We start from the raw sequence: 20526 nt of genomic DNA on the forward strand, positions 1-20526 counted from the left end.
TTTGGGTCTCTTTTTTCCCTTTATGTGTGTAGATGGTAGTACCACAGTTGTGAGTATGGGCTCAGAATATGATGTCATACAAATAAAATACAATGATTATTGCTAATATTTTACTATCCTATCATTTATTACATAGCAATTATTATTTGAATTTAGTGAATAAAAGTTTCTTTTATGGTGCTTAATTTGGCATTGAACTTGCTGTATTAGCAGGCCAACCATGAGCTTGAAATCATCCTGCTCAGCCATCTAATTGCTGAAATACAGACTTGCACCAATGCACCCAGATAAAATTCTTATTATTTACACTTAGTGATTATCATGAAAGACAGATCTTTAAAAATCACATCAGATTGTAATTCACCTGAACTCTTGCTAGTAATTAATATTAATGATTTGGTCATACCATAAGTCCAAGTTTTAGCAGTTGTTTTTATTGCAGGCCTTCCTTAATATCTTGCTACTTTGCTATCTGGGTATCTTGGTCGGGTGCAGTGCTAAAAGAACAAAATAATTCAATTTCTTGGTAATTGGATATCTCTCATAGCCTTCCTCATACATTTCCTGACTGTTTTTCTAGAACTCCTTCCTTCCTGAGCAGTCTACTTTATATTTTTCAATAACTAATGTAAATACACATTACTGTGCCTGTCCTTTGAGCAATGAAACAATGATCACATAGTCATTATAGTTATACAGGCAAATAAATTTTAAAAACAAAATGGACTAAGAAGTTCACTTATTTTCCAACAACTGAAGGGATGTGAATTGGCTTTCATTAGATCAGAAAATGAAAAATTAGTGCAAATTTAAACCAATATTTTTCTGAGATGATTGGATATTCTGGATCAACATATAAGCACTAGGTATTTAATATTTTGTCTTATCTGGGTATTATATAAGTTTAATCAAAAAAATCACATAAATGTCAGAATTGTAATAGTTTAACATATAATGAAATACTAGGATTGAAAGGATGTACTAATCCAAGGGATTAACATTCATTCATGTTGAAAATTATTTATTTGATTCTTTGAGATTCTGCTTCCCTGATTAAACTTGAACTTCTTAGTCCATTTTATGTATCAACCTCCATCTCATTTCTTACCTTGCCCACCCATATTCTTTCTCATAAAATAATGTTTAACAAAAAGCTACCTAGGAAATACACAATTCATTCTAATTGGGAAATAGTACTTTAGAACTTTTACGCATATGCTCAGTTCATAAATTTTGCTTGTATAATGTGCAAAATAGCTAAGAGTTTTGACAAACATATATACACAGTCTTGGAATTTCTTGTATTCTAATAATTATCCGAAATAAATGCAAATGCAACTTCAGTATATGACTATTGCCAATAATTTCCATCATGTTAGTTTCTCAAGTATAAAGCAAAGACTGCACCTTTCTTTTACCCGGCTACCCACAGTCAAATAATCACTATATTAATTGCAACATTGCTAGGCCAATGGCTTAGGTATATTTGTACGTAGCTCCTATATCTTAAATTGACCCATTTCTATTCATCTATTGACACAAGGCTTGGCTTGCTAGTAAGCTTTTGGTGTATTTATCCTTTGGCAGCTACATGATGTCTATATAACTCAACCTTCTTTCTCCCTGAGTTCAATTTAGTTTTCCTGCCTGCCTATAATCTGTCCTGCCATAGGCCAAAGCAGATTCTTTATCAATCAATGGTAATAAAATATATTCATAACATACAGAAGGGAATCCCACATAATCTACCCTTTTCTGCCTAAATAATAAACGAAGTTTTAAATCTGTCTAAATAAAAAGGAAGGTATTATCTTTAACATATTAAAATTATATATAATAAAACAAGTATCAATCAAGAATTAGTTACAATATTTCTTTTGGACTCTAAATTTTCATATAAAATTTATCTTTCATCATAACTAAGGAAACTATAGCTATAACTTTCTTCAACACCATCAAAGACCCTAGAAGGATATAGTATTTCTTAAAGAAACAGGAAGTGCATTGCAAGCAACTTTTAAAACTCTAGAATTGAGAGAGACATCCTACTGCCTGGACATTCACCAAAAATTCTTTTGTAATGTTGGGGCATCCATTGTCAGCCCACAGGCCCATAGTATCTGGAAGACTTTTCCATTAAGCAGGAAATTTGAAAGATCTTTTTGCCTATATTTTCAGTTTGTCCGTCACTTTATTCTGTTTCCTGCAGAATGTTGGCAGTATCCTCTGTGAAGCAGGAACCCTGAAAGACCATTCTATCTTTTAGAAAGTTCAGCAGTCACTTTCTCTGGGTCCTGTATGACCAGTTCATACAGCATACCATCTAGCTGTTCAGGCAAGAACAGTTTCTTCCCAAATGGCTAGCCTTCTCACATTGAAGACAAATTCCAGAACAAGTTTCTTTGATGCCCATCAACCTCTCCGTCATAGTTGGTACTGCTAGAAGCATACATATCCCACTTTTGAGAAAAGTCTAAGTTCTTAAAACATTTAAATGCCATATTCTGTAGGTCTTTGAAGTGTTGAATATTATCAATCTAACTGAAATATATCTCTGTATATCTAGAAAACCTAACATGACAAGTTTGACTATTAGAAATGACTATTAATTTTTAATTATACATTACATTTTTAAATGAGCTGTATAACCATAGTACCTTTAAAAATGATAGAAATATAGCAAAATTGACCTTAAATTTGTATCAATAAACCAAAGTCCATACCAATGTGAAGTATTTATTTCTATATCATATTGCACACTGGTTTTAGAATTTGACTTTGACCATTAATCATTTATAATCAATTCCATGTAAATGAAAACAAACAGTTATAAACAATATTTGGGAATATGGACATAGTTTTTTAGCCTTCTTTAGCCTACTGCTAATCAGCCAACAGTCCTGAAACTGTCATTGATGTTGGACCACTTAGGCCCTTGCTTCCAGGGGTCCTGTTTGATCAAATCATATCAGCCAGTAAGGAATCCACAGCTTTCTATCCTTTGTGAAAACAAAAGCAGAAGCTGTTTTCCAAAAGAACATGTCCTTAGACTTAAATTTTGAAATCAAGACACCTTTAAAATATATATGTTGATTTGGCTTAGCAGTCCACACAATGTAATGTCTCTCTGTAGTACGTTTATTTGCAGTCAAAAAATTAAAGAAAACATAATAATATCCATAATCCAGAATCTTTGTGTATTTTCCACCTTTATGTGACTTTTTCTTTACTGTATTTCTTTTATTTTTATTTTTATTTTTTGGTTTTTTGAGAAAGTTTCTCTGTGTGTCCTTAGCTGCCCTGGATTTCACTCTGTAGACCTGACTGCCCTGGATTTCACTCTGTAGACCTGACTTTTTTTTTTTTTTTTTTTTTTGCTGCTGCTGCTGTTGTTTTTGTTTTTGAGAAAGGGTTTTTCTGTGTAGCTTTGGAGCCTGTCCTGGCACTACCACTTACTGTAGACCAGGCTGGCTTCAAACTCACAGAGATTCACCTATCTCTGCCTCCCAAGTGCTGGGATTAAAGGCATGTGCTGCCACTGCCCAGCTGAGGAGGGTGCTCTTGAACTCCCAGAAATCTGCCTGCCTCTGTTTCCCAAGTGCTGGGATTAAAGGCATGCCCCAACACATCCAACTACTCTACTTTTTAAGGACTTTCTCTATTGTTTTTCTTTTTTCTCCAAAGCCTAAATATATATTTTAACATACTATAAATCATTTAGAGGTTTTTTTTTTCTTTATTTTTTTCCCTCTGACTCTGTCTTTACTATATATCTTTTACTGACCATATGATTCTTTAGTCTGCTAAGCGGCATGACTGGGATTAAATCTGCTGCCTTGGCAACTGGATCCAACCCATTTCTTGGCTTCCTTGGCTTGATGGCAGAGGTACTGGCAGGAGCCATGTTTTTCCAACAACCCTATGGAGTTTCTAGGTCTATGCTACCACCAAGAAGTTTACTGCTGGCTGTTCATAAACACCACTTAAGTCTTTGGTGGTGGGGCCTCCTCAAATAACTCAACAGTTTTTGCTGCTACTGCTGAATCAGGAAGCCACTTGCAAAGGAACCATGTCTCTGCTTGCAGCCAACAAATGGAGCCCACCTAAAGCAATGCTGCTACCAAGAAGCTGTGGTTGATTCTGTCCTTCTGTCTCTCTGGAATCATTTTTTATAAAGCTTTCTCAGGCTTTAATTGGAAATTCTTGCCAAATATTTGGATGCCATTTGTTTCTAGACACAGAAAGCAAGTTATGATAGAAAGTAAATTAGGTATAAGACTTTGGACTCAACAAGACACAATGGATAGAAAGACAGATGAGTATTTTCTCTGAATTTGTCAAAAGCAAATGGACTAGACAATGTTGATATATGTATTATCTGTATAATGCATATAGTTATTGTACTTATTGTATAGAGTTTTCTTTTATTAGTTGTAGCCTTTTCATTTTAGACACTAGGGGAAATGTAGTGACATTTCATTTTTATTTTAATAAATACAGCTTGTCTGAAGTTCAGAGAGTAAAACAGCCACACTGGCCAGCCTTAAAGAACAGGTCACAATAACACAAATCTTTAATCCCAGTAGCCACAGTAGTTTGCCTTAGAAACCAGGCAATGCATGCCTTTAATCCTTATTGTTCATGCCTTTAATACCAGAAGTAGAAAGAATTATAAGATAGGAGGAGACAGCTCTCAGGCTCAGACTCACTCTGAAGCTCCTGGAGGTAGGATAGTCATTTTCAGACTGGGGTCAAAGTAAGAGCAAATGGATGACTGCTTTGTTTTTCAGATCATCAGGTTGAACCCCAGTATCAGTCTCTGAATTTTTATTAAATCGGGCATCAACAAATAACTAGACAAAAGCAGAAACTTTCCCAAATCTTATAAATTTTATACATTTTATTTTTATTAAGGTCAATATCATTCAAAAAAGCCCAGAAATTAAAAATTGATAATTCCTTCTTGAATTTATGAGTGGTATATATGTAGTTCTACTAAAAGAGTCAAAAAACTATCCCACTCTGTATTTTATAGCGTTTTCTTCTCTAAGTGTGAATAAGAAGGCTGGAAACGTGAGAGGTAGAAAAATGAGATTTTTGACAAGGAGAGGTATTTAAATATGTGAATAGGTCCCTAAAGGAACTGGGAAAACTGAAGGACTCTTGCCAAAAAAGGAAATTTCCTCCTATCTGTGATACAGGTGTTTGTGTGGGTGAGATGATAACTAAAGGCAAAATGATAAACCTGATGAATACAAATGGAATTTTTTAGCCCTGTGGGTTAAAGATTTATTTTGTAGGATATGATAAAAATCAGATTTAAAAGTCATACCTCATTATTAAATGCAACTGGAGAAGAAATTTGATGTTGAAATATTTTTGAACAAGAAAAATGAGAGGAAATGACTGTCTCTTTCATGTTAATTCAGCTGGTCTCCATGGTATACAAAACAGAAGAGTTTTACATTCCAGTAACAGCTGTGGAGTGCTGTGGGAAACTTTTAAATGTGGCCTGTAGCTGAGAGGGAAATGGCTACAGAATTCCTTTTTGATGAAAACTCACCTGGGTTTAGTAAAACACAGAAATAACCTTTTCTGTTTGTAGAAAGTTAGCATACAGATGGTCCCTGATGGGCCAAGGGTGAGACACGTATGAAAAATTTGTAGATGAGCTGCAGTGTACAAAGAAATGGTGTGGGTGCCTTAGCAGAAGAAAGGAGACTTGGAGCCACATACATGGTATTTTGAGCAAAGCTAAGATAAATTCTCTAAGTTTCCATGCCTGACATCTACAAAGTCATATGGAACCATGTAAGGAAAAGTCACACCATTGACTATCAGTTCTGGAAAGAAGAGTGGTAGAATATTGCTAACTGTTCATTTCAGTGAGCAACTGCTAGAAAACTATAGTTTTGGCTACTGACATTTAAATCAAGTTTTTATTTTACTGTAAGTAACAAGTCAAGCCATGATGTGGGAGTGTCATATCAACCTGTTGATTTCATTGGTTAATTAATAAAGAAACTGCTTGGTCTGATAGGTTAGAACATAGGTGGGTGGAGCAAACAGAACATAATGCTGGGAGGATGAAGGCAGTGAGGTAAGATGCCTCTGACAGACGCCATGCAGCTCCTCTCCAGGGCAGATGCGATGAAGCAAGCCGCCAGGTCAGAACATTCTGAATCTTTCCCGGTAAGACTGGTGCTACAAAGATTACTAAATATGGGTTAAGGCAAGATGTGAGAATTAGCCATTAAGAGGCTAGAATTAGTGGGCCAAACAGTGTTTAAAAGAATACGGTTTCCGTGTAATTATTTTGGGGCATGAGCTAGCCAGGCGACCTGGAGCCTGGTGGCAGGAATGCAGCCCTCAGCTCCTTCTACAAAGCCATGAGCTCACTGTGGTTATTTCTCCTGTTTATGGCACTTTAGGGAAAAGATTTTTTTTTTTGGATGCTTGTCAAATATGAAGAATGAGAGATAAGTTTTTCCCTGCTGAAGACGAAAACAGACCACATTTTGTGACTTGGTTCTTAGAGACATTGGCCATGACCTACAGGCAGCATCAGATGATGACAGAACCTGCAGCCAAAGTTTTCAGTAAAATGAGTTCTAAAAACCCAAGTAAATTAATCTCACCACCATCCATGAGCACTGGAAAGATATCAAAGTCCAAATTTAACTATATTTTTTTCCCCTTGGCTTTTAAAAACTTTCATTCTAGTTAGACTTTCAACAGAGCATCCATTCACATTGATTCTGTACTTCTGACCTTTGCTAGCAGAAAGATAGTAAACATGCATGGTTTCAGATACAAGGTACAAAGTGTCTTTCTAAAGTATTTCTTCCCTCTTGTAGAAGCATAAATTAACTATTATATGTAATATTGTAAAGCAAAATTAGCATGTACCCTATCTCTAATTGTTGTTTATAATCAGATAATCTGCAAATAGCAAGAAAGTGTATCCCCACCCCTTGTCCAAAAGAGTGGTACTGCTATTTACATTTGACATGTCTTATACATATTCATGATCAAAACCCACAAGTTCTGGGCTTAAAATTGTATTTCTTCCCAGACAAAGAACAACACAATTAGACAATGTGTATTTCAAAGGATCTGTTTGTCCATGAGCACTTACAAGTTCTTAATATGTCATATTTGTGACTTCATCAGTAACATGAATGAAGATTGTTCATTGAGTTTTGAATTTTAAAGATTTATAATCCTGACTAATAGTTTTTCTATTATCTGTAACTTTAATAAAAATAATATCTGTGACAATTAACTTATAAATGAAAAGGATATCTTCTAGTCAACATTTTACAGCTCCTAGTTCATAACTGATTTAACCATGGTTAAAACATGTGATTCAGAAAATTACACATCTTAAGCCAAGAATAAAAATAGAAAGGAGACAAATTTCTAAAATATCTTCCTCAAGGACAACCTGCAAAAATCCAGTGATTCTGCCTCTAGAAATTTCTAGATCCTTTCAATGTGCTACCCTGTTAAAAGTGCTTTTGAGCAGGCTCTAAGTCTTTTGGAGATGTTCAAGATCCAAGCTAGATTGATACCTATGCTGTATCATAATTTCCAATATTTATTACATAATTTGTATTTCTTAAAATTAGGTAAAAAGTATAAAACAATAATATATCTTCAGTAGTGGTATTGGGTTAACACTCTTTTAATATTGAAAACTTATTTGTAAAATACTAAACCAGTCATTGATTATTTTTGTCATATACTGAAGAGTGTGCAAAACAAAGGAATACACCTTACTTATCTTTTGAAATGCTGAAGGTGGTAACTTCATTTAAGCTTCTGAGTATGAGTCAGACTATGTCTATAACTGCAATATTATGCAAAGCAGACAGGAGATTTAACAGTAAATAATCTTGCCATGTTACCATTACGTTGGAACTTTATACTGTAAATGCATAAGAACAATATCTTAAAAAAATATCATCTCTATTTTTCAGCACTAATCAGTACAGTTTTGCACTGTAAACTCTTTTAAAGCTGACACTGTATGATTTATGTGAACATGTCAAGAAGAAGGAGGAGAAATGGTGACGGGCTGCCTGAAACAGATTTATTAATGCTAATCCACACTCTAGCTCAGTTTACAACCTACACCAAAAGTATAACATGACAAATATCTGAGACAAGACATATGTCCTGCTTAGAAGAGCCTAATACACAAGAACAGTACTTAAAGGTCCTGGTCCAAGAACACAGGGTTGTCATTTATAAGGAACTGTTTAAAAGGCTCAGGAAATGATCTGAATTCATGGACTTTGGTCAGTTGCCAATAGAATGAGACAGCAGAGTAGTTCCTGTGGTATCTCAAGTTGTCCTTTTCACTGTGTTCAAATACAGCAGTGTAATTACAGCTGGAGTAGACAAAAGCTTTCAGATGAACCCGGATTCCAGGATCCATACTTGACTAGTGATAATTCTGAATTCTCAATCTGAATGAGCAGCATTTAAAAGTCATTCTGTCAGCAATCTCTTTCATTCTCACAAAGTGAGTTATGTTGTTAGGAAAAATATTCCACAAAGGATCCCATGGGGTATAACTTATTATCCTCTCTTTGTATTAAAGGTTCCTCCTCACTAGAATATATTACTATTAATGGAAAATTAAAATACAAACCTCCCTCAAAAATTAAATGAAATTGATCCCACTGTGACAATGTTGATAAAAATCATTGCTTAAATAGAATGAATAAAACAAAATTTATACAAGTCTGCCAGTAAATAAGAAAAAAGTAAAATCCAACTAGGTTTTTGTTGTTTTTATAGTTCCTACTATAAATCTCCTTGAAATAATTTATCTCCATACATCATTGTTTTTCCACTGTTCTTTCACAAAAATCAATGCACAGTTTGTTCTCTCATAATTCAGACAGAAAGGCAAGTTCCTTTGGAATTGTAGAGAACTATCATACTCTCTATATTTTGATGACATTATAAACATTTATCCTATGGTATACAGTATCTTCCTCATTTGTTCATTCTATTAAATGCTCCTTCTTCGTGTAACTTTAATTGATACAAATTGTTTTTTCCTTATCCTAACAATCAAGCTACTTTACTATAGTTGGAGCAATTAAAGAAGGAAGACTAATGAGGATTTTCAAGTTCTGTGACTATAACTTGATGAGGAATCTTTGCCAATTATCGTTAAGAGGTGGAACCAAGTTAGGCTGTGATTTTCTGGGACCTGGAGAAAAATGGCTTGTGGTCCAGGTTCTCTCTCTCTCTCTCTCTCTCTCTCTCTCTCTCTCTCTCTCTCTCTCTCTCTCTCTCTCTCTTTCTCTCTGTTTCCTTCATAGCACAGCTGAGCTTGGACTTCTCATTCGTGTTTCATGCGTTTTCCCCTTATAATAAATAAAAATATAATTGTTTTATCTTTTAGTTAGCCTGGTTATTTCCCAAATCGAGCTAACTTCAACTGTTGGGGCAGAATTGCGGGGCTCGGGTCTCTAGCGGCTCTAGTCAGCATCAGTCAGACTCTACACCATTCATTTGGGTATAGAATTCCAGTGCTGTGGTCCTGAGTAGCTGCCAGCCATGGTCCTCATTAAAGTTCTCAGAGCCACTCCAAGTCTTCAGGCACCTTGGCCACCTGTGACTGTGCTGCTGGATTCTGGGTCCAGTTTTTCCAGTGCTTACAGAAGCTCAGGTGGGACACATGCTTCGGGTGTATCTGTTCGGCATTGCTTTCTTGCTCTCTTTGTGCTTGTGCAGCTATTAACCAGTCAGGGACATCCGCCGAGTGCACAGTCTGTAATTTACACTGAAAAATTGTTTTTAATTTGAGCGTATCTTTCAGTGCTTAATGCTAAAATCAGATTCAAGCTGACATTGTGGCTACAAGTGCACCATGACACTTACTGACAGGTAATGGTTATTGTACCTACTCCAGCTCAAACTCAACCACAAGTAAGACTTATAATTTAAAATATAAATCATAAATTAAAAGAGAAAAATGACAGATAATTTAACAATGCAGGAGTTCAATAGGCTTTTTACTTATACCATGTATGCTGTTATGCAAGGTTTATAAGATTTCCCTCCTACATCCCTCTATTTGATTCTGGGAATTAGCTTTGTCCTTCATATTTTCTGCTTAAAATCATGGTTTGATGACAGGGCCAAGAATGAGACACTTTTAGAAATGATACAGTCTTTACATACTGATAATGACAAACTAAAAGGAATATTCAGTAGTCTGGAGAAGGATTCAATGAATTTGACAATCAAAACCCAGTCAATGACAGAGGGTGCTGAAACATTGTCTGAGAGAATTTGTACTGATGAATGTATTAATCGGACTCTGTCAAATGGTTATGATAGATTGACTGATAGAATGTCTCTCCAGCAAGGTAATATGCATACTATAAAATTATGTCCAAGGATGAGACATTATCTTTACTGGGCCAATATTATGACATTTTTTGATTTTTTGTTTTTTGTATTTTTGAGACAGAGTTTCTTTGTAGCTTTGAAGCATGTCCTGGAACTAGCTCTTGTTGACCAGGCTGGCCTCGAATTCACAAAGGTACACCTGCCTCTGCCTCCAGAGTGCTGGGCTTGCGTTTTTAAATTATAATTATAGCTCTATAGTACAACTTTAAATCAAGGATGGTGATACCTCCAGCAGGCTTTTTATTTTTCAAGATTATTTCAGCTATGCTAAGTTTTTACTTCTCCATATGAAGTTGAGTATTGTTCTTAAAGATCTTTAAGGAATCGTCTGAAAATTTTGATGAGGATAGTGTTAAATCTGTATATTGCTTTAGTAGGATGGTCATGTTTATTATGTTAAAACTACCAGTCAATGGTCATGGGAGATCTTTACAAGTTCTGAGGTTTTCATCAATTTCTATCTTCAAAGACTTGAGGATTTTATCGTACAATTCTTTCACTTTCATGATGAGAGTTACCGTACGATTTTTATATTATTTGAGGCTATTGTGAAGAGTCTCTTTCCTTGAATCCTTTTTCCACCCATTTGTCATTTGGGTTTTTTTTTATTAGTTAATCTGGTATGCAGTCTCTTTGCTTAAAAATGTTTTTTTTTTTATTGAAAAAAAAATTTTCCGCCTCCTCCCCGCCTCCCATTTCCCTCCCCCTCCTCCCGCCCCTCTCCCCCTCCCCCCACTCCTCTTCTCCTCCCTCTCCAGTCCCAGGAGCAGTCAGGGTTCCCTGCCCTGTGGAAAGTCCAAGGTCCTCCCCCATCCATCTAGGTCTAGGAAGGTGAGCATTCAAACTGGCTAGGTTCCCACAAAGCCAGAACATGAAGTAGGATCAAAACCCAGTGCCATTGTCCTTGGCTTCTCATCTGCCCTCATTGTCCACCATGTTCAGAGAGTCTGGTTTTATCCCATGCTTTTTCAGTCCCATTCCAGCTGGCCTTGGTGAGCTCCATCTCAGTGGGTGGGTGTTCCCCTCAAGGTCTTGACTTCCTTGCTTATGTTCTCCCTTCTTCTGCTCCTCATTAGGACCTTGGGAGCTCAGCACAGTGCTCCAATGTGGGTCTCTGTCTCTATCTTCATCCATCGCCAGATGAAGGTTCTATGGTGATATGCAAAATATTCATTAGTATGGCTATAGGATCGGGCCATTTCATGCTCTCTATCCTCAGCTGCCCAAGGACCTAGTTGGGGACAGGGGAGGATGGGGAGAGCTTGGGGGAATGGGATGGTTGGGATAAAGGAAGGATGAATATGGGAGCAGGGAAGTATATATCTTAATTAAGGGAGTCATTTTAGGGTTGGCAAGAGCCTTGACTTTAGTTCTTTTTAAAATTTTTCTTTTCTCATTAAAGGAAGCAAATTGTTTTCTTTTTTTTCATTTTACATACCAATCCCAGATCCCACTCCCTCCCCTCCTCCCATTCCTTCCACCTATACTGCACAATACCCATCATCTACTCTTCAGAGAGCATAAGACACCTTGCTTTGAGGAAGGTCCAAGGCCCTCCCTACTATATCTAGACTGAGCAAGGTATCCATCTAAAGAGATCAGTTTCCCCAAAAGCCAGTATAAGCAGTACAGATAAATTCTGTTACCACTGCTAGTGACCCTGCAGTCTACCCCAGCTATTAAAGTGTCACCTGAGGGACCAGTTTGGACCTATACTGGTTCCTTCCCTGTCTGGCTGGAGTTGGCAAGCTCCCTTAGCTCAAGTAAACTGTTTCAGTGGGTGTATCCATCATGGTCTTGACCTTTTTGCTCATATTCTCACTCCTTCACTTTTCAGTAGGACTTTGGGAGCTCAGCCCAGTGCTCTGTTGTGGGTCACTGCCTCTGTTTCCATCAGTTGCTGTATGAAGGTTCTATGGTGATACTTAAGAAATTCATCAGTCTGACTACAGGAGAAGGCCAGTTTGGGCACCCTCTCATCTATTGTTTTGAGTTTTAACTGGGATCATAGTTATGGATTCCTGGGAATTTCTCTAGTGCCAGGTTTCTTGCTAGCTGAATAATGGCTCCCTCAATCAAAATTCATTTCATTCAATTGTTTGTTTTTATTGGCTTTTTTTGGGGGGGGTTATTGATTTTTTCCAATTTTTGTTTGTGTTGACCTGATTTTCTTTAAGGGATTTATTTATTTCTTTTTAAAGGCCATTATCACATTTGTATAGTTGGTTTTAAAGTCTTAAATTTGTGCTTCAGCCTTGGTGGAATATTAAGTACATTCTGTGGTAGGACTGCTAAGTTCTGATGAAGGCATATTGCCCTGACTGCTGTGTATTCTTATGCTTGTGTCTAGGCATCTGGGTTTGAAATGACTATAGGTTTATTGCTGAGTTCTGGCTTTATTTTTGTTGGGTGATTGTTCTTGGTTTCTATTTCCTCTGTGGATTTCCAGAGTGTGTTCATTGTGTGTTGCCTGTTTTACTAGCTTGCTCAGTATTCATAGGGAATGCTTGCTGGTGTTGGGTGATGAGAGGAGGAGACAATATAGGCATATGGACTGTTGTAGTGCTTGGAATGACTGTGAATATTGGATCTGGGGGAGCAGAAAGCCTGGATAAGGTCTTTGGACAGCCTATCTGGTCTTCTGGAAGGCAGGTGTGGGGCCTATGGTTGAGCAGTATGTGTCTTGCCAAGCTGGGGGCTGGGACACAATGATGAGGGGATAGGGAAGGCCCTGGGTAATGGTCTGTGGAATCCACAGGAAGTGTGGATAATGTGAAGATAAGACTACAGTTGGTTCTGTTTCAGCATTAGGGATGACCCTGTGTATTGAGTTTACATCATCAAAGAGAGCAGAGAAGGTAGGTAGGCAGCCTACCTCATTCACTGAAATTAAATAATTTATCTCTACACTAGAAATATATTTTTAAGGAAGAAAAGGAATTTCATTTTTCCCTTTACTTTTCTTAAAAGAATAAAAGAAGTTTAGTTAACCCAAACAGAAGCCAGCATAGACAAGTCAAAGAAGAACATAAATTTTCAAAATATTTTTTTCTAGTAGTTTCAGAATTTCAGGATCCACACTGAGGCCTTTGATCCATTTGGAGTTGATTTTTCTGCAGAGTGCCAGATTTCATTCTTCTATTTGTGGCCTTCCAGTTTTCACAACACCATTTGTTAAGAGGCTATCATTTTTTCCCAGTGTGTATTTTTGGCAAGTTTGACAAGCATGTGGTGTTTAATTCAGTAAAAAATAATCAATGCTTCTGACTGCAAAGATACTTTAAAATGTAAAATGTGTTTTTAACTCAGCGTAGTATAGAGATATGATAAATTCTTTTCAATGTTTCGGAAAATCACATCTTAAGCTTATGTCTTCTTGCTTCTGGAGGCCCAAGAGTGATCATGATTGATGGTGCCATTCATTTTTCCAGTGACTTAAGATTCCTTCTAACTGTGAATAAAAGTTGTTGAAAAGACTTGTGTCATATTCTGAATTGTTGATGGGGATGGCTAGCTGAAATGATTGTATACAGGTTGGAATATTTGAGTCCACCGACTAGTAATCTATCTTTTAACCCACTTAATATCATTCCTTGCCCACCCTGTGTCTTAGATTACATCCTTGTAATAAAACATTTGGAGCTCATTAACTTAATACCCCACTAGCTTTTACCACCCAAAAGTCAAAGAATACACACTACCAAAACCATCTGAGGCCAATAGATGAAATTGACCATGTTCCTAATATTTCACCAAAGGTAATTGAGAATTGTCTTGATTAATTACTTTCTTGCATTGACTTCTATAAAGCTTCCTGACAATGTTACTGTGTTAGAATTTAAAATTTGGGATAATCTGAATTTGTACTCTCAGACTGTGATCACTAGTGCTTGTCTCCAGAATAAGCTACTTCATATCTGCTTTGAGGTGCAAACTGTGATTTTTGTATCAACATCATGCTTCATCAGAAGCTGAGTATATAGTGCCAGTGATGGCTTTAACCCTCTAACACCAATAAGATACATTCAAAAAATATAAGGAGTGCAGATTGGAATATACTTACTTAGACTAGCTCCAAAACAGTGATTTAAAGAATAAAAACTTCAGGAATTTTTGGATTATTATTATTTGAAACAACTAATATATTTTGTCCTTTATTCAATTACATTGTTTTTGAAATTTATAACTGAACTCTTCTGACTAATAAAGAATGTACAATATAAAGACATATTATTCCCATTTCAAAATCTTTACATGAGTGGATTACTTATAGTTAATGAATATATTTAATATATATGAAGTAAAAAAGTGATTGATCTAAAGTTTATTAATTTATCTTTGAAAATTAATATAAAACATGCTAAATTCATTAAATAATATGTTATGTATTATTTGAAGTATAATAAGCAAAGTAATTTTAAATGTTTCTATTCAGTAACATAGTAATTTGTAAATTTGGAAAATTATAGCCAAGAATTATTTGTATCATGGGTAAACTTTGTCTTGAAACTTGTAATGCAAAGACCTTGGACATTTATTCCTTTCAAATGTATTCTTTTCAAGCTCTCTCTATGGGCAATTGTTTGCTTGAATTGAATAGTAGGTCAATTTATCTTCAAAATGCATTTATTTCCTCACCTGTAACTTCAAATATCTACAAGGTGCTTTTAAAAAATAACAAAGAATAAGCATCTGATATAAAAATTTATCTGAAAGAATCCTGAAAAGAATGTTACAGTGGAAAAATAGAAGTAAAATCACATTCCATCCACACAGTTGTTCGTAAATTATCAGCCACACCAGAGTTTTGTAGAGGGAATATCATCTCCTATGTATGATGCCAGAGCTCTGGGTCATAATCTTAAAGTAACAGCATAGAAAGTTATGGAATATTATGGGAATATGAAAAGGAATGTAAGCCCTTCACAGAGGAGTCTGACTGCTCTGCTTTGTAACTGAGTTACTTAAATTCCAGAAAGATTAGCAACTACTTACATCATTTCTTTCCTTAACTGTAGATGTAAAGTTTCCTGGTATCTCATTAGGATCCTCATTTATAATGAAATTCCCTGTAATTAGCTTTTAATGCACACCCATTTGTTCATAATCTCACTTTATCAGGTTATAATTCCACTAAAAGCATCTCTAAATTTATCCTATAATCTCATAAGTCAGAAGGTTGAGAAAAGAAACAAACAAACAAACAAAAAAAAAAAAAACCAGAAAAAACAACAATGAAAAACACTAGAACTCTTAACAGTCATTTGAGATCTAACCAGAGAGCTATTAAATAACATTCATGGCTACTGCTGAAGTATTTCATTGTTACTCTCCTCTGAAAAGCTCACACAATTGTTTGGTTATTGTTATTTTTTGAGTACCTCACTTTCTTCTAACCTCTATGCTATTAGTCTATATTAAAATACTTTTAATAGAGTTATCTGGTGCATTTCTTTAATCCCATTGTGCTGATGGTCCAAGAAGGAAGTATTTATTAACCATGTCTCATATCTTCCTAAATATATTGTTTCTTTTAATTTTCTTTTTAGGCTTGGTACTTTCCACAGTGACATATGTGAGGAATTACGTATGCACTGGTGATTTAAGTTTCATTGTCATTGTGTACATTTTTATGATCATATGATATTTATGTATATGGTATGTATACATATGATATTGGTATGTATCAAACTCAAGAAGTTACAGTGAACATGCTCTAAAATGTGTTCAAAGTAGATAAAAAACAATTATTTTTTGATGGAGAAATAAATAAAAATTCAAGAGATCTTTTCATATAAAATTAAACTGTTAAATGATTTTTGTCAGATAAACTAACCAATCACCAGATGTCTACTTTTTTTATTTTATCCCCCCTTGAAGTGGATTCATATGTAAATAACAAATTTCATAAAATTCAGAAGTAAAAATGGGATTTCTAATGTAGTATCTTCAAATTATAATTACTACTAGAATAAAGAAAAAGAATGAGAATGCAATGGCAGTTTGTGGAACAGAAATATTAGCAACTTAGCAACATTTTTTTTTCCTTCTAGACCAAAACTAAGCAAGTATTTGGGTTGATAGGACATTTGAACACGTGACAACATCCCATTACACAGCTCCTAATTTTCTGTCTGTAGCTAAAACTCTTAGCCCTTAGGAATATGAATCTGTTTGTGTTGTTATAGTATGCTTCTTATTCACTTTGGTTTGATTACTAGTTTGTTTGCTAAATTTGCTTTCAGTCTTGTGAAGACATGAAAACTTTCATATGCTTTCTAGAATCACATAAATATTTTAAGAATTTGTTTGTTTTCCTTGCAAACATTTTCTTCATAATGTTAAGACAAAAGACAAATATTTGTTGCTTCTCCATCATTAATATGCATATAAAACAGAAATTATGCAACGCATTTTCTTTTTCCCTATAAACACCACTTCATGCTAAGCATCATGAGAATATTTTTCAAGGCAGGTGGCATACTGCATCATTTTAGAAAGGCATTATCCTTAAAATCCTGGTTTAGAGCAAAAGGTACTCCAAATTCCTGAAGAACCAGTGTTTTATTACAGCAAAGCATTCTGTCCTGGCATGAAACTGATGCCAACTGTTCTGCATGAGTTTTGTTCTGTAGTTAAAAAGTAACAGGACATGGAAAAAACAAGGTTGTTTTTCCCTCTGGGATGAATTAAGAGAGGAAAGCAGGTGGAAGGTAAGTGACTAAAGGTTTTGTTGCTTTTTGTTGTTGTTGTTTTGCCTATTCTCCCACCTCTTGAGTTTGTGTTAGATGAACTGAGAGGAAAGATGTTGTGGTCCATCAATATAGCACTATTGAGCACTTGGAAGTAATATTACCCTGCCAGTCTTTCAAATGACATCTGTGTCAGATATGTTGTAACAACTGTCACAGAGTCCAGAGTTCATGAGCAGGGGACAGCCAGGTAAAGTTTGCAAGCATGTGCCTATTTTATAAATGATGTTTTCGTGGAACAAAGTCACAGCTCTTATTTGAATAGTAGATATGAAACTATGATCTTCTCTGAGTCACTTTACTGTCTACAAAAAGAAAAACGGCTGTTTTCTTCAAGCTGAGCCTTGCTCTCACACACTCTAACAAAAAACATCTGACTGGGTATAGTGGTACATGCCTTCAATCTCAGGACTCAGGAGGCAGAAGTGGGTGGATTTCTGTGAGAGCTGGTCTTGTCTGCTTAGTGATTCCTAGGCCTTGTCTTCTTAGTGATCTAGGGCTGCATTGTGAGACACAGTTTCATTGAAAAGTAAAACAAAACAAAAAAAAAGTTGATTCTTGATCTTGATGAGCATATGTACAATACAATGTGTTTCAGCAAGGCTCAGACTAAAACATATCTTGTTCCTGAAAATAGCAAATATGCCACCATCTTCATTTTGCAAAGTAGTGTGGGACCATAACATAGGTATAACAAGATCATATCAGCCAAACCAGGACCAAAAACTTTCCAAATATAACAGAGCAAGTAAAGGGTCCAGCATCCTCATAGGGACACCAAAGAGATGAAGACCAGTAACAGATCGGTGTCTGTACTTCATGCCTTTTTATCTGAAAACTTGGTGTGTACGCCATGGAACTGATAAGCAGAGAACTCCATTTTGCCTAAAGTGTCATTACTGCTTTGTCATCAACACAGATGGGACCTACTCAAACCACAATCAACCAGTAATGTTTTGTATTGACCACACCTTTGTTTTTCCATTTAGACCCGATTCATCTTTATGGACTCTTCATCTTCTACCTTACTTCTTCTGCTGCTCAATTAATTAAAACTGAACTTAATTATGACCCTGAATCTCAACTTGTCAACAAATGCTGAGATTCATTACCCGCAGACTGTCTTTTCCCCCGTCCACACGCATATTTTATCTAGCAAAGCTTTTTATAATTCCCTGAACTCTCTTAGAGACTTTGTAACTGGTTGTAGTCATTTTAGAACTTACACAGATATAAATTGTAGAGGATCACAATAAAGCAGTTCCACTGTTGCTCAGAATTGCATATAATAAAGGGTTCTTTATTTAGGGATAGATTCACAGATCAATAGTCCTTTGCATGAGTGGGGAACAGGAACCAAATCCAGCAGCTGAGAGAGAGAGAAAGAGAGAGAGAGAGAGAGAGAGAGAGAGAGAGAGAGAGAAAGAGAGAATATGTCTCTATCTGTTTTTATCCAAGACCATGCCCAAACTGGTTCAGCATCTCAAAGGCCATTGGCTGAAGTTCTCCCATAACATCCCCCTTTTGTCTAAATAAGAGATCCAAGCCCAATATAAAACTATATACAATAGGAACAGGTATCAAGTATCAAGTATAAAATTAGAATTACAACCAGCATAAACAATATTAAGCAAAAAACATAAGCAAAAAATATTTCAATAATTATTCTATCCTAAAGCGTCTAAGTCTTGTATGATAAATGGCTTGACTAAGTCAAGAGAGGAAAACGACAACAACTATTTAGTCTTCAACCTCATCGAAGAAATGAGAAGGGAAATAATCCCTTTTTAAAAGATCCCTGCCCACCTCCCATCTTCCCATCTCTCTTTTTCTCACTGGCTCTCTCTGCTGTCTCTCTCTCTCTCTTCTTCTCTGCCTCTCCCCTCCCTCTCTTTGTCTCTCTTCCCTTCTGCTTCAACTTCCTCCAGAGGCAGATCTCTCCCCTTCCCTACCCCATTTTCCCATTCCCTGTCCCTTAATTGAAAACAAAACAAAACAAACAAACACAAAAAAACAAAACAAAACAAATAAATGTCCATATGAGCTCTATCTCATGGCATCTTTCTCTGGTGTTGTTTTTTTTTTTTTCTTTTTAATTGCAATAAGGAAAACCCAGCCTGGGGTGTGACCTTTAAGCACTTTCAATATTTTTTAACAATGTCAGGGGCTGATGACAATGACCAGAAGATTTAAGCAAGTGATGACATGATACTTGAACCCTGTATTCTGTGTTCATTTATACCAAGAACTCTATTTCTTCTAGAGCTAACAAATCATCTTTTCAGAAAACTCAGTGGCATAAATTTCTTCAAAATGAGGGTTCATGATTTCTGTCACTTCCCTATCTCCACACATCTTAAACAACAACATTGAGAAATCTGGCTGACTATTTATTCAACACTACACCTCTTTTGCATTATATGTTTTTAGCCTGTTTATGTTTAGAACATCTCTGAACAGGTTCTAGGAAGAGGCTTGATGTTTGTGTTTTCACCAGGTAAGTTTCAGAGACTACATAAAATTAGTGGAAGACACATTTTAATTTTCAAATGAAGGAATATAGTTAAAAGAAATTGACTCATTTATTATTGTAGTCATTTTTGTAACCTTGTGGTAGGACTTCTAAAAAGAATCAAGTGAATTTTTTTTTTTGAGACAGGGTTTCTCTGTAGCTTTGGAGCCTGTCCTGGAACTCCCTTTGTAGACCAGGATGGCCTCGAACTCACAGAGATCCGCCTGCCTCTGCCTCCCAAGTGCTGGGATTAAAGGCATGCACCACCACCGCCCGGCTAAAAAGAATCAAGTGAATTATTAAGATATCTTTTCTTGTTGCACTCCACCCACTCTGGTTCATATACTCTTTCCTCCTCCCCTTCTGCAGAGTTCAGTTCCTTGATTACACATGGAAAGATGCCACTTGGGACTATTATAAGATCTCTCACTCTCTGTATTTGTTCCATCATGTATCTTTGCATTTGTTTTCATCTACTTCAGAAAGAAGCTTCTCTGATGATGGTTGAACAAGGCATTTTTCAAAGAGTGTAGAAGAATATCACTAGTTATGTTATTGGTAAGTTCATTTAGCAGAACAGTAGTATTTGATTTCCCCTTGGTTCCTGGCCTCGCTAGTCTCAAGAACTTGGTCATTGAGACAGTGTTGGGGATATGTTCAATCTAATGGAGTAGATCTTAAACCAATTAGATCCTGGTTAGGTAGACATATAAGTTTGGTGCTACTATTGCACTAGGGTATCTCGCAGGCAGGACACCATTGTGATCAAAGGATTTTTGGTTGGGTTTGGTGTAGTGTGGGAAGACCTTCTGTATATGTGAGACT

The sequence above is a fragment of the Chionomys nivalis genome, chromosome 3, assembly GCF_950005125.1.
Source record: "Chionomys nivalis chromosome 3, mChiNiv1.1, whole genome shotgun sequence".
In the NCBI taxonomy this organism is placed as follows: Eukaryota; Metazoa; Chordata; class Mammalia; order Rodentia; family Cricetidae; genus Chionomys; species Chionomys nivalis.